We start from the raw sequence: 11,160 nt of genomic DNA, 5'->3' as shown, positions 1-11,160 counted from the left end.
CTTTGTTGAACGCCATGATATAGCTGTACCACCACATGTAAATAAATAGCCTGTTTGCGATCGACCTTTATGGGGATCAGATAAATATCCCGCATCTGCATAACCAATCAATTGTGACGTGGAATCATTTGAGTAAAACAATCCCATATCAATGGTACCTCGAAGGTATCTGAATATATGCTTAATTCCATTCCAGTGTCTGCGTGTTGGTGAAGAACTAAATCTTGCTAACAAGTTTACTGAGAAAACTATATCTGGTCTAGAATTGTTGGCAAGATACATTAATGCACCAATTGCACTAAGGTATGGTATTTCAGCACCAATAAGCTCTTCATCATTTTCATAAGGCCGAAACGGATCTGTATTAATATCAAGAGATCTCACAATCATTGGAGTACTCAATGGGTGTGCTTTATCCATATAAAATCTCTTTAAAATATTTTCAGTATATGTTGACTGATGGACAAATATCCCATTTGTAAAATGTTCAATTTGTAGACCAAGACAAAATTTTGTCTTTCCAAGATCTTTCATTTCAAACTCCTTTTTCAGGCATTTTACTGCCTTTGAAAGTTCTTCTGGAGTTCCAATAATATTTAAATCATCAACATATACTGCTATTATGACAAATTCAGATCCAGACCTTCTCATAAAGACACAAGGGCAAATTGGATCATTTTTATATCCTTCTTTTAGCAAATATTCGCTAAGACGATTGTACCACATTCGCCCTGATTGTTTCAACCCGTACAAGGATTTTTGAAGTTTTATTGAGCAATTTTCTCGAGAATCCTTGTATGCTTCAGGCACTTTGAACCCTTCGGGAATTTTCATAAAAATGTCGTGGTCCAATGAGCCATATAAATAGGCAGTGACCACGTCCATTAACTGCATTTCAAGCTTTTCATGAATTGCCAAATTCATTAGATACCTGAAAGTAATTGCATCCACCACAGGGGAATATGTTTCCATATAGTCAATGCCAGGTCTTTGTGAAAAACCTTGGGCTACAAGTCGTGCTTTATATCTTACGACTTCACCCTTTTCATTTCGTTTACGCACAAAAACCCATTTGTGCCCTACTGGCTTGACACCTTCAGGTGTTCGAACTATTGATCCGAAAACTTCACGTTTTTCAAGTGAAGTTAACTCTGCTTGAATTGCATCCTTCCATCTTGGCCAATCATTTCTCTGTCTGCATTCATCGACAGATTTTGGTTCAAGATCCTTATCTTGTTGCATTATTTCAATGGCAACATTATAAGCAAAAATATTATCGACCACAATATTATTTCGGTTCCACCGTTTTCCTGTCGAGACATAACTTATTGAGATTTCTTCATTCTCATTATTTTCAGGTACTTGGACCTCCTCGGTGGTATCACCATTTGTTGTGTCTCTGGGCTCTTTTTGAGCACTCGCCTCCAAATTATGATCATCTTGATCATTCATTCCTTTCCTTTTTCGAGGATTTTTATCTTTGGAACCAAATGGTCTTCCACGTTTTAAGCGTGGTCTAGACTCATTTGCCTGAACAAGTTGTCCTACCGGGACATCAACTCGAACTTGAGCATTAGCAGCTGGGATATGCGATTTAGTAACCCGTGGAAGGTTAGTAAATGCATCCGGCAGTTGATTTGCAATATTCTGCAAATAAATCATCTTTTGAACTTCTTGCTCACATTGATTTGTTCGAGGATCTAAATGAGATAGTGACAATGAATTCCAATCTATCTCATTTTTTATCTGCTTATGTTCTCCCCCTAATGTTGGGTATACTGATTCATCAAAATGACAATCAGCAAATCTTGCCGTAAATAAATCTCCAGTCATAGGTTCCAGATATTTTATAATAGAAGGAGATTCATACCCAACATATATTCCCAACCTTCTTTGGGGACCCATCTTTGTGCGATGCGGTGGAGCAATTGGGACATATACCGCACACCCAAATATTCTAAGATGGGATATATTTGGCTCCCTTCCAAACGCCAACTGTAATGGGGAAAATTCATGATAATTTGTTGGCCTTACGCGCACAAGTGCTGCTGCATGCAAAATAGCATGCCCCCATACTGAAATAGGAAGTTTTGTCCTCATTAGCAATGGTCTAGCTATCCATTGGAGGCGTTTAATCAATGATTCCGCTAGACCATTTTGTGTATGTACATGAGCGACTGGATGCTCAACTTTTATTCCAATCGACATACAATAATCATTAAATGATTGAGATGTGAATTCACCAGCATTATCAAGACGAATTGTCTTTATTGCATAATCTGGAAATTGTGCTCTTAACCTTATAATTTGAGCTAACAATCTCGCAAAAGCCATGTTGCGAGTTGATAATAAGCACACATGTGACCATCTTGTAGATGCATCTATCAAGACCATATAATATTTAAATGGTCCACATGAAGGGTGAATTGGCCCACATATATCACCCTGTATACGTTCCAGAAACGCAGGGGATTCAATCCCAACCTTAGTTGCTGATGGTTTGATAATCAGTTTTCCTTGGGAACAAGCAACACAAGAGAATTCCTTAGATTGAAGAATTTTCTGATTCTTCAAAGTGTGTCCATGTGAATTCTCAATAATTCTGCGCATCATATTATAACCGGGATGGCCCAACCGGTCATGCCAAATGATAAAATCATTAGAATCAGTAAACCTTTTGTTTACAATGGCATGTGATTCAACAGTACCAATATTTGTATGGTACAACCCAGAAGAAAGTGCAGGTAATTTTTCGTGCACAATTTTCTTCTCCATATTTATTGTAGTAATATAAAGGTATTCAACCTTTCCTTCATTTGCAGTCTCAATATGATAGCCATTTTGGCGAATAACCTTGAAACTTAGCAAGTTTCTTTGAGACTTACTACAATATAATGCATTATCAATTACCAATATCGTTCCTCCAGGTAGTAATAAGGTTGCTTTTCCAGAGCCTTCAATTAATTTTGTACTACCAGATATTGTATTGACATAGTCCTTTTTCATAATCAAATGACAAAAATATTTCTTTTCTTTTAATATCGTATGAGTTGTGGCACTATCCAAAATGCACATATCTCCATTATTCATCTTGAATCCAATTGAAGACTGATAAATTTATTTATCTTCATAAAATAAAAATGCATTGTAAGAAATAAAATAAGTAACAATTTTGCTAGAAAAACATAAGTCCCTTTTTTTTTTTTAAAGTTAAATTATGGTTATTTAGAATTTAAAAAATTATATGATTCAATTATGATGAATGTTACAATAATTTAGTTTATGGAATTATATACTTATTAACCTTAAATAAATATTATACACAAGTATTAAAAACAAATATAAAATATTATAAAACATTAATATAATATTATTCATTATGTATAGATAATTTGTTTATTGACAAAAATAATACAATCATTATATATTATTAAAAGGGCAGCCCGGTGCACTAAAGCTCCCGCTATGCGCGGGGTCCGGGGAAGGGCCTGACCACAAGGGTCTATGTCTAAAATATTAACAAGAATAAATAGTTATTATAATGACATTAAATAAGGCGAATATTATTTTTAGTAACAATATGATATTAAGATTAAATAATAGCACACTAATAGTAATTAATTACAACATTGTAAAATAGCACAATGTAATAAATAATATACAATTATCATAAAAATGTAACCTTGATTTTTTTTTTCTTCAAATACATAAACGTAAAAACACAATAATTCGAAGTACATGATAACATATTGAAAAACATGAAATTAAACATCAATTAAGATCCTTAAAAAAATCTTCAACCTCCAAATGAGTAATATCATTGAGGTCATTAAAATCATCATCCCTTAAGGCCAGATTTGTTTCAATATTATCATTATTCAAAGGCCTTGCCTCAACATTATTTTCGAACGCCAAGTGTGACTCTATCCGAGCATTAGAAGAAGAGGCACCACCTCTATTTGCCTTTCTTTTAAAAGAATTTTGATAAAGTCTTACAAAATGCTCAGGCGTCCGACATTCATTTTTCCAGTGGCCTTTCATGCCACAACGATGACAGTTACTTTTTGAAGGGCCATTTTGAGAACTGATATTGTTCTCCCTTTTATGTTGACCACCACCACGACGATTATTATATCGTCCTCTGCCATTGCCACGCCCACGCACATTATTATGACCTTGATATTTATTATGTCTTCTTTCAGACTGGCCATGTGCTTTTATCATATTTGCCTCCGGTAACGGAGCAGTTCCAGTGGGACGGGCTTCATGATTTTTCATTAAAAGGGCATTATGTTGTTCAGCCACCAGAAGGCATGATATCAATTCAGAGTATTTTTTAAAACCCTTTTCACGGTATTGCTGCTGTAATATTACATTAGAGGCATGAAAAGTAGTTAGTGTCTTTTCTAACATGTCCTCATCATTTATATTTTCCCCACATAATTTTAATTGGGAAGTTATTCTAAATACAGCAGAATTATACTCAATTACGGTTTTAAAATCTTGAAACCGTAAGTGCATCCACTCATAACGAGCCCTTGGCAATACCGTTGCCCTGAGGTGGTCATACCTCCCTTTTAAGTCTTTCCACAATTCAAGTGGATCTTTCACTGTCAAGTATTCCATTTTTAGGCTTTCATCTAGATGATGACGAAGGAAAATCATAGCCTTTGCTTTATCCTGACTTGATGCTGTATTTCCTTCAATTATAGCATCACCAAGACCCTTAGCGGTAAGGTGAATTTCAGCATCAAGTACCCATGACAAATAATTTTTACCAGAAATATCAAGTGCAACAAATTCCAATTTTGACAAGTTTGACATGATGAAAATTAATTTGAAAGTAACAAAGATAACTTAAAAATTAAATTTCTTTAGTAGATATACCTGATATAGAAGTTAATTTTCTGAAAAAATTAGAGCTTCGTGCTGATAACGTGTTATGAATTAACTAACTTGACAATTTTATAAAGGAAGAAGAACAAGAGAATATGTATATAGAAAGTGTTAATAGAGAGAGTAGTAATATAGAGAGAGTAATAGCAATTCTTTCTCTTATGTGTTTTTGTGTGTTTTTACATTGAAGTTTAAGGCTATATTTATAGCCATATTTACAAGTGGAGGAAAATATTAATGGGCATTTTACCCACTTAAAAAGTAAATGGACTATCCACCATTTTAAGTGGACAACCATTTTACTTGGTTGATATTACTTGGTTGATAATACTTGGTTGATAATAGAAATGAAATATTTTTATTAGATACTTTTGGTTCATATTTTGAAATAGTTTTCGCTCATGTTCATAAGTGTCTAATATGAAGATAAGTTAATTAATTACATGAAAGGCCTAGTATATAGATAAATTAATTACATAAAAATATCTCGATATATTTCGGGAAAAGACACTTCCACCTTATATTTTGAAAAAGTTTTTGCACGTGTTCACAAGTGTCTATTACGTAGATAAGTTAATCACATAAAAGCCTATTACGTAAATAAACAAATTACATAAAAATGTCTTGATATATATTCAGGAATAAATAACTTACATAAAAAATTGTATTCAGGAAAACAAATAAAGAAGCTTCCTCCGACCTGCCGGATTCGAACCAGCGACCTAAGGATTTCAGCAATACCACTACAGTCCTCCGCTCTACCAACTGAGCTAAGGTCGGATTTACTAAAATGTAAGTATAATCATATATATTCTCATATTTCCGCGGGTTTGTCAGTAGCCTTCTCCATGATCGGACAATAAGGCAAAGAAAGAAAAGTACAAAATTCTATAATAGACTATCCTTTTCTCATAATAGCTAATTTTCCATATTGTGTTTTGTTCAACCCATTTCGCCAAATGGTGAGTTCCAATTTAGGGTATGTTTAGTACAAAGGAAAATGCTTTCCTAGAAATGTTGTCTTGGAAAATATGTAGATTTCTTAAGTATTTTTTAGTATTTGGTAAGTAAGTAAAAAAATATTATCCTAATAGCATTTATATGTTGTTTAGATGAGAGGTGGGTGTTCGGGGGTGGGATGGTTAGGGGATGAGGTTGGGGAGATTTGGTGAGTGGGGAGAATACAATAAACTTGAAATGTCACTTATGAAACTTATTTTCTGTACTTCTATATTTAATAATTGATGTGAAAAGTATTATTTTCTTTGTCTCAATTTACGTGATATAGTTTGATTAGACATAAAATTTAAGAAATATGAGAAGACTTTGCAATGCTTCAAAATTACTTTTAAACTATATGAATTTTTAAGTAGAAGAGTATGCCTTTATGAATTTTTTGCCAAACAAGTGAGATCCAATATAAGCAAAATATTGATAATGTGATTAAATATTTGTCAAATAAAAAAACGTATCATTCTTTTTGAGATTGACTACAAAGAAAAATGTATCACATAAATTTATGAAATTTAAATACATTTTAAATTATTTTTATTTAATGTGTCTTACTTTTCGTAAGTACATGATCTCATTTAAAACTGACATGATACATTTAAATTACAACTAACGAGATCCAAAAAGTATTTGATGGTGTGTAATATAGATACTTGATTAAGATCATTGATTAAAATTATACATTGCGTATTTTTTTTTTTTAAAGAGATCATTTCTTATATAGTGTTATATAGTGTGTTCTACACATACCTTTTAGTTAAGACCATATTATCCTAATAACTTTCGTATCCAATTAAACTAATTAAGAAACGTAAAATAAAATGGACTAAGCAATAAAGTAATTATTGAGCTCAATACCTCCTTATAAACGATGTACAACTTATTATTGATCAAAACATATTAAACGCTTTGTTCTATATACGATCCATAAATAATAACAAAAGATGCAATCAACTTCAAAACAATCCAAATTATTTATGTAGTATCATTTGATTTGGGGGGACACATGTTATATTTTCTCTCTCTAAATCATGTTATGTAGTCCATGCATGTCATATCAATTATTGATGAGAGATTGTTTGGTAGAGTGTATTTAGAAAAAATAATAATATATGCGTTAGTATAACGTCTCGCAACTTCTAAGTAAATAATAATGCATCCATTATTGGCTATTCTCCTTTGGAATCATTCATCCTCGAATGATGATCAAGATAGGATAACTAGCTCAAGCTAACTTTTTCTCAACTAAACTCTCTAACAAGGTCATAACCACAGAGAGGAAGACATAAGGCATGTACATGAACGTAGAAACTACAACACTCAAACATGAAGTATAAGGGCCGAATCTAAAACAAGACAAGGACTATTACCTTCAACATCCTCATCTTGAGGAACGAACAACTTTGGGTATCTAGCCTTCATATCCTCTTCGACTTTCCACGTAGCCTCTTCCACAAATTGATTTCTCCATAAAGATTTTACTGATGCTACCTCCTTGGTTCTCAACTTGCAGACGATCTAGTATCTAAACTAGTACCTCCTCAAAAAATAAACTATCTTTCACCCCAGCGGTCTCTAAAGAAATGATGAGTGATTGATCGTCAACACACTTCTTCAACATGCAGACATGAAATACGAATGATTGCTTCCAACTACATAGGCAACTTTAGTTCATAAGCCACCTTCCCAATGCTGCTCAGAATACGGTATAGGCTAATGTATCAGGGACTAAGATTCTCCTTTTCACTAAAACACATCACCTCCTTCATGGTCACACCTTCAAGAAGACCCAATAATCAACGTCAAACTCTAAGTCTCTTCTCCTTACATCACTTTGAGCAGTCTTCAACCTCTCTCTAATCAATGTAACTTTCTCCATGTCTTGATGGACTAAGTATGCTTCTATAAAAGTGGCCTCATGATCAACCACATCAAACCAGCCAATTGGAGACCTACATCTCCTCCTATATAGTGCTTTAAACGGAGCCATTTGAATATTAAAATGATAATTATTATTATAAGCAAATTTGATAAGAGATAGGTGATCGTCCCATTTACCTTTAAAGTCTCACACAAGCTCTCAACATATCCTCTAGAGTTTGAATAGCGAACTCTGCTTGTCCATCGATCTGCAAACGAAAAGTTGTACTGAGGTTCATACGGGTGCCTAAACCCTTCTGGAAAGACTTTCAAAAATGAGCAGTGAATTGAGTACCCTTATTCGTGATAATAGACAAGGAAACTTCATGAAGCCTAACTAACTCTTGAATATACAATCTGGCATAATCCTCATCTGAATATGTAGTAACATTCAAGAAGTCGGTTGACTTAGTCATCTTGTCTACAATCACCCAAATTGAATCATTCTTCCAATGTGTAGGAGGTATCCATGTTATGAAATTCATGTTAATAATTTCCCATGTCCACATAGTAATGCCTATATCTTGAGCCTTACATCTAGACTTTTGATGCTCAACTTTCACTTGATGACAGTTGGAACACTTTGCTATAAAATCAACAATGTCTTTTTTCATACTATACCACCAGAAAACTTCCCTCAAATACCCCTACATTTTAATGGAACCTAGATGAATAGAGTATCTGGAACCGTGAGCCTCTGTCAAAATTCGATCTTTCAACCTATCTATATCTGTGTCACATAATCTATCTTGATACCGAAGAATTCCATTTTCCACAATAGAGAAAATTTCAAACTTTCGCTTGTGAATTGCATCTTTCAATTGAAGTAATATGGTATCACTATCTTTCTTATACTTAACTTCAATCACTAACGAAGACTCAAAACCATTCTGAACTATCACACTACCATCATTAAAATATGTGAGATGAACTCCCAAATGTTGGAGTCTATGCACCTCTTTTGCAAGCTTTTTTTTACCTTTTTCTATATGAGCAACACTCCATAAGGACAACCTGATAAGGGTGTCGACAACAACATTTGCCTTACCCGAATGGTACATCACACTCATATTATAATCTTTGAGAAGTTCAAGTTATCTTCTCTTTCAAAGATTTAACTCTCTCTGAATAAAGTCATACTGCAGCGTTTTTGATTTGTGAAAACATCAACATACACACCATAAAGGTAATGACACCAAATTTTCAAGGCAAATACCACTTCTGCTAACTCAAGGTCATGAGTGAGGTAGTTCTTCTCATTAAGCTTAAGTTGTCTAGAAGCATAAGAAATGACCTTACTATTCTGCATCAAAACACAACTAAGACCAATTCTAGAAGCATCATAATAAACAACGAAACCATCTGTACCTCTAGTAAAGTCAAAACTGGAGGCTCCTGAAAGATCTTCTCACAAACTTCAATCTATTGGAATTTGGCCTTTTTCTGTGTTAATATAGTCAACGGGGCAACAATAGATGAGAAAACCTCAACAAACCTTCTATAGGTAACTGTCTTGGCATACCAATCCAAGACTGCACAATGAGAGTATAACCAGCCCATTCCTAGAATCAAATCAAAATCCACCATATCAAGTAAAATAAGGTCAGCCCTAGTGTCTCGCCCTGAATAGTCACCACACAAGATTGGAAGACCTCATCCACTACTAAAGAATCACTTACCAGGGTCAAAATATGAAACAATTCAACTAAGGGAGCTGTACTAATACTTAGTCAAGGGGAACAATATATAGATATATAAGAATAAGTGAAGCCTAGATCAAATGAAACAGATGCTGGTTGATGGCATAATAGAACCGTACCTGTGATCACATCATTCAATGCCTCAGCCTTTGCTGTAGTTGTATCTGTATAAGAGTGGGCCTGTGCTCCTCTACCCCATGTGTTAACTCAGTGTAACACCCTGAAAATTTCTATGCCAAGACCCGAACCATTCTTCATATGCATATAGGCTTGAACTTGATGACTTCTAATTTCACACATGAGTTAGAATCAATTCCCAAGTATTTGAAGGGTATCAGATGTAATTTAGGGTCACAAGGTATCTCTAACACCAAGCCAAGTCGAAAGAATTTCTATCGATTAAGTTTTCGGATAAATTCGTATAAAGGTCAACTTTATGAAAATATATCTCTAAGGATATTAAGAGTTAGATGTTCCATGACCTATCAAATTAAACTTCTTTGAGTCTTCTTTCCAATGCCACTACGTTTGCCTTATTTGGAGTTTAGAGTAAGAAGTTATGACCATTTTAGTGAAGCTGCTCAGATAGGAGAGGACCACGACCCGTGGAGGTCTTTCGTGAAACTCAGTACGGTCTGTAGTGGCCGTCCCTGAAAGCCACTTTTTCAACCAGTTTAATCCCTGGGATTATTGGTGAGTACCACGACCCGTGGAGGTCTTCTGTGAGAATAGTACGGTCCGTAGTGGCCGTCCATGAAGAAGGTTCAGAGACTTCTCTGCAACACATTCCAAAATATTTTTCCAAGTCTTTTACCACGGAATCCACCACGGTCTATGGTGGGAATCACGGACCATGAAGGTCCCCCATGAAGCCAGTTCCGGCCAGATCTTTAAAGGAACATTTTGGTCTTTTCCTGCATTTTAACCCAAAGTGGTGTCATTTTGAGGAAAAAATGCACCTATCTAAAGACCCTAGACCCTTCAAATCCCTCATTTTCTTTCACTCCAACTTTCAAAACACAAATTATCTCTTCACAAACTCTCCCAAGAGTTTCAATCCAAGCTAGGGTTCTTCTTAAGGCATACTCAAGTCTCCTCTCCTTCTCAAGCCTTCATTAGGGATGATTCATCCGTGGGTTCTTCCATTCATGAATCCCAAGTATTTTCTCAACTTAGCATCTTAATTTTAATGATGAAATCTTATGGGCTTTTACATGATGATTCAAAGTGCATAGATTATGATATAATTGAAGTTTATTTACTTATATTGTTATATATTGACTCTCAATTTTATGAAATGAATGATTTGCTAAAGTGCCTATATGAATGCTTGAAAGTGGGTTTAGTAGATATGGTAGGTTGTTCTAAGATGTGTAATTTGATGCATTTTCCAACACTCTCATGCATGCAAGATTCCTTTAAATACATTTGAAGGTTTTATAAAATGAACCCACCAAGTTTTCCTTACCTTAAAGTAAAGTTGAATTGAAAGCTTGACTCCAAATGAAAGTTTATGAAGAAAATGCCTATGTTTTGATTAAAGGGAGTCATATGAAATGAAATGATATAATGATGATGAAAGGGCTTCTTAGCCAAAGAATGGATTCTTATGTGATAAAGGACAATCCTTTCA

At 34.4% G+C, this 11,160-nt stretch overlaps 1 non-coding gene across 1 annotated transcript; it reads right to left on the bottom strand.

Moving 5' to 3' along the window:
* Positions 1–5,590: 5,590 nt before the first annotated feature.
* TRNAY-GUA (transfer RNA tyrosine (anticodon GUA)) lies at positions 5,591–5,676 on the bottom strand. Its single transcript is given in 2 exon segments — positions 5,591–5,626; positions 5,640–5,676. It is a non-coding gene; the product is annotated as a tRNA-Tyr (tRNA).
* Positions 5,677–11,160: the final 5,484 nt, after the last annotated feature.

The sequence above is a fragment of the Solanum dulcamara genome, chromosome 12, assembly GCF_947179165.1.
Source record: "Solanum dulcamara chromosome 12, daSolDulc1.2, whole genome shotgun sequence".
Classification (NCBI taxonomy): Eukaryota; Viridiplantae; Streptophyta; class Magnoliopsida; order Solanales; family Solanaceae; genus Solanum; species Solanum dulcamara.
This window is presented reverse-complemented; position numbering and strand designations above follow the sequence as displayed.